This window comes from Spea bombifrons, chromosome 4 (assembly GCF_027358695.1).
Source record: "Spea bombifrons isolate aSpeBom1 chromosome 4, aSpeBom1.2.pri, whole genome shotgun sequence".
In the NCBI taxonomy this organism is placed as follows: Eukaryota; Metazoa; Chordata; class Amphibia; order Anura; family Pelobatidae; genus Spea; species Spea bombifrons.
The window spans coordinates 102,037,057-102,044,273 of record NC_071090.1 but is presented as its reverse complement, the minus strand read 5'-3'; positions in this window follow the sequence as shown (position 1 = coordinate 102,044,273).

Genomic DNA, 7,217 nt, shown 5'->3' with positions numbered 1-7,217 from the left:
AGTGGCAGAGCTGGGAGGCAGAGGCCTTGCACCCCCACCGCAAGACTCCTGAAAGGTAAGTGAACTTCAAAGAGGGAGAGGGTAGATAGTTAGGAGGGGGTAGATAGGGAAAAGGGCGTGAGACGGGGGAAAGAGGGTAGATAGGGAGAAGGGAGTGAGAAGGGGTAGATAGGGGAGAAGTTTGTGAGAAGGGGTAGATGGGGCAGAAGGGAGTGAGAAGGGGTAGATAGGGCAATCATACTCCTATCATGCCAAGTCTGCGAGTACATCCTGGAATCTGGGTATGCCTGGGCATGATAGGAATGTGATTGCTGTTAACAATCATATATATATATACATATAATATTGTTTTTTAATTGTTTTGTCCTATTTTGGTGTGTTACTTACTTTAAATAAAAGTGTTAGATTTTTTTATGGTGTGGGGAGGTCATATTCGGTTTCGGACAGGTAAATGCTGCATTTTCGGTTTCAGTCCAGAATTCGTTTCGGTGCATCCCTACTACTAAGCCAGACAATGAAGTGGTAGGCCTACACCACATCAATGTTTGGCGTAGTATATAGTGATTGGTGTTATGCTGCACTATTGTCTATGTCTGGCTCAATGTATAGTGATAGGGATTACGCTGTACCACTGTCAATGTGTGCCTCAGTATATAGTGATAGGTGTTATGCTGTACCACCGTCATTGTCTGCCTCAGTATATAGTGATAGGTGTTATGCTGTACCACCGTCATTGTCTGCCTCAGTATATAGTGGTAGGTGTTATGCTGTACCACCGTCAATTTCAGCCTCAGTATATAGTGATAAGTATTATGCTGTACCACCGTCAATGTCTGCCTCAGTATATAATGATAACAGTGAGAAGAGGCAGAGGTGGTAGATAGTGATACAGGGGGATAGATAGTGAGAAAGGGGAGTTTTGTTACAAGTTTTTATTCCTTTCTTTTTTTGGGATGGGGGGGCACCAGAGGAGTAGTCCGCACAGGGCGCCAGAACACCTAAGGCCGGCTCTGCCTTAGAGTGGCGGACCCGGTTGCAGTTGCGGCGGGCTTAAGGGGCTCTGCCTTAATGCGGCCATATTTTAAGGTACTAGCTTGGAGCTGCAGCTCCATCAGCCCCTAAGTCAATCCTGCCCTGCCACAGGCGCGGTCGCAGTTGCTGCTTGCTCTGGCAACAAGGTAAGTTGGGTGAGGGAGGGGGCTGCAGTGAGAAGGGGCAGAGGGGGGTTAGGTAGTGAGAAAGGGGGAGAGGGGATAGATAGAGGCGGTACATATTGATAAGTGGGGAAGGGGGTTACATAGTGAAAAGGGGGAACATAGTGAGAAGGGGCAGATAAGATGATGAGAGGGGGTAGTGTGAATGCGTATGAGAATGAATGAATAAATGTGTGGATGAATTGTGTGAATGCGTATGACAATTAATGAATTCATGTGTGGATGAATTGCTTGAATGATTTGTGAGACTGCATTAATGAATGTGTTAATGATTTGTGTGAATGATTAAATGCAAAGATGGTACATGAAGGGTGGGCTTTAACAATAAATAAATAAATAAATAAATATGGGCTGCTCAGGCTTAAATGCCCGGGCCTATTTTTTGTCCCAGTCCGGGCCTGTATATATATATATATAATGTGTGTGTGTGTGTGTGTGTGTATATATATGTGTGTGTGTATATATATATATATGTGTGTATATATATGTGTGTGTGTGTGCATATATATAATATTGTTGTTGGGGGGGTTGTCCAATTTGGGTGTGTTATTTTTTAATAAAGTGGGGTTTTTTTTTTAAAGGGGGGGTCATTTTCAGTTTCGGTCAAGTGATAGCTGAATTTTCGGTCCAGAATTTTCATTTCGGTGCATCCCTATATACTAAGCCAGACACTGAAGCAGTAGGCCTACACCACATCAATGTTTGGCTTAGTATATAGTGATAGGGGTTATGCTACATTATTGGCAATGTCTGGCTCAATGTATGGTGATAGGTGTTGTGCTGTGCCTCAGTATATAGTGATAGGTGTTATGCTGTACCCCTGTCAATGGTATGCAGTTTTTCCCAATAAAAAAAAATAGTAATATAGATATATATATATATATATTGATCCTTTATGCAGCCCGGAGCCCCCGCTCATGATTCGCTCATAATTAATTTTTGCGGTGAGAATTTGACCTTTAGAATAGACCATGGAGTCAAAAGGGTTGGAAATATATAGCTCCACCCCCTTGCAATGTGATTTTTTTTTCAGCTCCACCAACTTTATATGGACTGTAGAAGCATATTGTGCGCACAAAATTTTGGCTCTGGGAAAAATTTTGCACAACAGAAATTTTCTGCGCACATCACCCAAGAAAAATTAGAGGGAACATTGCCAGGTGGCCACCCTAGTCACATCAGATGAACCTATATATTGCTTGGTAGTAAAGCCTATATAAAACAACCTCTCTTTCTCCAAAAAGTTGGCTCTATTTTCTAAACCGATGTCCAGTAAAAAAGAATCTGCAACAGCAGCAGACTTCAAAAATCTGCTCAGCAACTTCTGCCGGAAAAAAACTTTCACAACATGCTTTGTTCTTGTTGCAAGAATGTGTTCAACTGTACAAGAGAGGTAACATGGTGTTGTGGTCGTGGCCTGTTTTATGCAAAATTATGCTAATATTTAAATACACAATTTAGACAAAACACATCTAACAATACAACAATAAATTTGATTCAGGAATACAGTTAAATTATGTAAAGACGAATACCAACAGATGTTATGATATATAATGATATACTTTATTAATACCTCTAGCGGTAAAAACAATATATCGAAAAAGGTTACCATAACAAAGTTACAGACAGTCAACAATTATATTCTAATAACATTGTAATAACATATGTACTTAACTTCAGAGAGTATCAGCATATCAAATGGCTCCTTTGGTGCTCAGTTTCCAAAATGGCTCTAGATACCAGGATCATATAGAAGACTTTAAAGGATTTTTTCAGTAGTAGTTTTCTAATTCTTAGTTACAATACTAGGCACTAAACTAGTCCTAGCTTCTTGGCGCTTAACTAGCCCAAGATGGAAGAGCAGCTTTCTATTTCATACTTTTCTCTGGCAAACTTTCACAGCTCCCTTAGCTTCTGCCATGCTGCTTCCTTCTTGTCCTTCCAGTCCTCTACTCCTCCCCCGTCTTCCTGCAGTTCCTGATATCCCATTGTTCCTGGTATAGCCCACATGGCTTTTCATGTAGGTAGCCATTATCTATGGTCTTACATAAACAATAGATGTACACATCACTCACTCTCTAGTGCTACCTGCTGGTAGAGGTAATGCACTTCTTAAACAATAGAAGTATAAACAATAGAACTAATTGATATTGTAATATATGCCACAGTTAGGGGAGTGGTTTATCCAAAGGGAGATACAGATGTTGCGTCTGTGACGTGAATCACTAATAATGGACGACGCAATCCATGTCCACAACATTCCACCTCTTGATTCACATCATATAGCAAGGATACATAAATGTATCTCTCCAGAAAATAATCCCCCCACTATGGCACTCATTTCACAGATATCTTGTACATACAAACATATAAAAACATAACAGTTATAATAACTCTAAATGTTATTCCCAAAAGATTGTCCAACTGAATCTTTCCCTCGTGTGACACTCCTCTTGATCTTGATCCTGTCAAGACAGCAATTCCAATAAAATCCCTGGAAGTGGAACTCCATGCTCCCATCTGCGTGAAGTGTCTTATCCCCAATAGAAAGCCAGGATCTCTTAAAAAGGACACCAATCTGATAAAGAGAAAATAAGACACGGTGAAGCATCACACTTATCATTGCACTACAAATCATGCACAACAGTACATTTGCTGCCTTCCTGACTAAAGCCTAGTCCTCCATTAATATCATCTTCCTAGAACAGCATTATCCCTCGGTCATCCTTATACTACCAGGGCCGATTTGGATATCCAAACGGATTTCTAATCCAACTCAGTTCCTGGGGTTCTGAAAACAATACAACCCCCTTCCACAAAGCAAACATCAATGTTTCATTTCTTTACATCAACCCCTCATGTTTCATACTCTGACATCCTCTTCAACCCAAATTCCCACACTATAATATTTTGTAGTCAGTACTTTACTAAAGAATAATGGTTGCAAACCCTTTCCCACTCTCTATCACTACTTGGGACAGTACTCGAATGAGCTCTCCTAAAAACTCTTTGCACCACTCTACCATCCTAGTAGCTTTAGGTGGTAGGCAAGGGACCACTATATGCTTAGTGGTAATTGGATAATACAAAAGTCCATATATGCAAACGTTCATCTCTTTTGGTTCTTTTTTGAATTCTTTTAACAGTGTCTTCTTGCTGGATCCACAACAAGCCACAACTCTTCTGGCAATTCAATCCACCTCTAGGTCTTCAGTCTCCACAGCTGAACTGCCTAATCTGCCCTTTTTTTTCTTTAGGGCTACTTTGTGCGGCCACCCTCTTCATGAGGAATCAACTACTCATTCTCTTTCTCTGAGTAAATTCACATGTTCTGTGAGCCATTTTTAACAGGTTTGCAGCTGCAGGAGTACGAAATTACAATGTACTCTGTGACTGGCAACCTTGCTCGAGGTTTCTTCTTTGTATCTTTATAATCTGCCACTGTTAATTGTTCTTGCATTATGCTCAAATATACTCAGTCCATTGTGTCTTGATGCACTACCTGTATGTATACAATTTCTTCTTCCAGGCAGAGCCAACTTGTTTGTTCACTACTGGTGCAATGAGAATTAAAGAGAGAGCATTCGCTTATTCAATCCCAGCCTGCCACGTGTCTGCCTGTTTACATATACATTCATCTGCATTGACTTACTCTGAACTGCAGCACTCACTAATGGTGCTGCTGCATCCACATCCAGATCGTCAGCAGTCAACCCAGAGTCATCCAACTTTTAAAACAGGCAAGACAAACGTGTTAATAGAGCTGTCAGCTGGTCGAATATCTACCTCTTTTCTGTCCTCCAGGCTGTCGGTTCTGCACATGGCAAACCGGCATGGCTGGGGAAGAAACATTTACAGGTTTTACATGTTCCCTTAAATGGTTTTTACTAGGGACGCACGAAAACAAACACTCCTCACTAATAGTTTCCTTACTGTCCCGTTTCATATGATTAACCCCTGACTTCTGACTTGCAAATTTGGAAAGAGTTAAAACACCTGCAGGGACTTCAATTGTCAAAGGGCTGTCCTGCAACACCTCTTTAGTTCCTGCCCCCCTTATCCATACCCCATTCTGTTTCCTTGCCTTATCCCTCCCCCCAGCAACCTGTTGGTACCGATCTCTAGTGGATACTGTTGCCACATGTAGCACTGGAAACGCACCATCTTGTAATAATGGGGAGGTCATGGCCCTGTTAATCGTCCTGACATCTTTATCAATAGGTAGGGGTGGCTCTTCTAAATGTACATTGGTATGTATGTTTAAATGTGGAGAAGTCTTTGTCAGTGACCCGCTAATACTACAAGGGTTGTAAGCAACTTTGTGTGCCTGCCTAAGCCTTCTCACTACCGATTTCCACTTTTTAAACATCTCTGCGGTAGGAATACCATTTATCTCTTCTCTGGGTATACCATTCTGTAACAAGTCATGCCACATTTGCCTTCTAGTCATCCTACTCGGATTCCCATCCGACTTTTGCGCTGAAAACTTCACTCTAGACTTTTCTGCTATATAAACACTCTTAGTCTCTTTGGTTTCCATGTTTAACTCTTCTATCTCAGCAAATAGGGTGGTTACATGGTGTATTTTTCTATTGTTTCCCATTCCATAAAGCAAAGATAGCAGGGGAACTTTTAGATCTGGCGGTGCAGTCTTTAGAAGCTTTGACCGCATGCTAGCTGTAAAATTCTCCATATCAGGGCCTTCCCAATTACCCTTGTTCAATCCTGCAACACAACCCATAATCCTTACATGATTTATGGCATCTTTAATTGTTACCCATGGGGTCGATGGCTCAATATCTGAGTGTGATGGATAAACTTGTAATAAAGCATGGCGAACCATGTCTACCAATGAAAAGTTCCCCCTAATCTCTCTCACCCTCCGTAATGCCTGCATGAGCTGCAGATTCAGTGTCAGCTGCCCCATTCTTATGGCTTCTCTTGCACTCAACAGCACACTGTCAGCTCCTCCATCCCACATGCGTAGTAACCACTCGCCCACATTTTCACCCACTTGCTGTTTATGTGTCTTAGCCAGCTCCATGAGCTCCATATGTGTGTAACTCTTTACCACTTCCTTCATCTCATCAGGTGCACCATTTCTCCAACCATGCTCCCTGTCTTGATCGCAGTGTATTCTCCTTTTCTGCTGCTGTATAATGATAGGACAGGCTTGTCGCCGGTCCAGTTCATTATCATCTTCAGAAAAGGACACATACGTATCATCGGATGACCGGAGAGTCTCTGCAGCATCCCATGTGGGATCTGCAACCATTGCTCGCACCTTACTTACAGGCTCTAGTTTTCTACATCTCTGCTCTTCTAGAGCAGCCACATGGCACGCATTACTACGCATACATTCTTTGGTCATAACTAAGGAATCTTTGACTTCCTGCAACTCTGTCTTCAATGCCTCATTTCTCTGCACCTCTCGGCTAAGGGCCTGCACAACTATCCAGCCAGTGGTGGCAGCGGCTTTCCGCTCTTTCTTGGAGTAAACTCCTAGGTCTAAACGTAATGCCTGCGCACCAAGTTCAGTACCAGCATCAGGATAGACTGGAGCTGCATATTTTATCAGTTCCTCAGCAATGGCTTTCCAACTACCAAATTCTGCCCATACAGGAATTGTTCCATATTTTGATCTTTCTTGCCCTGCTACAGCTGCTTTCTGTTTGAACATCTTTACACACTATTACAAGCGAGTTCTATGCACTAGACTCTGTACTGTAATATAGGGGTTATGCACTAGAGTTTAAATACAGAAACACATGGCTTTAGAGCACTAGAGCGTAAACATACAAATCTGTAACTTTATGCGATAAATGCACAGTAAATACACAGTATTCTCATTAATAATCTTGACTGTATCCTGCCGACTACGCCAATTGTTGTGGTCGTGGCCTGTTTTATGCAAAATTATGCTAATATTTAAATACACAATTTAGACAAAACACATCTAACAATACAACAATAAATTTGATTCAGGAATACAGTTAAATTATG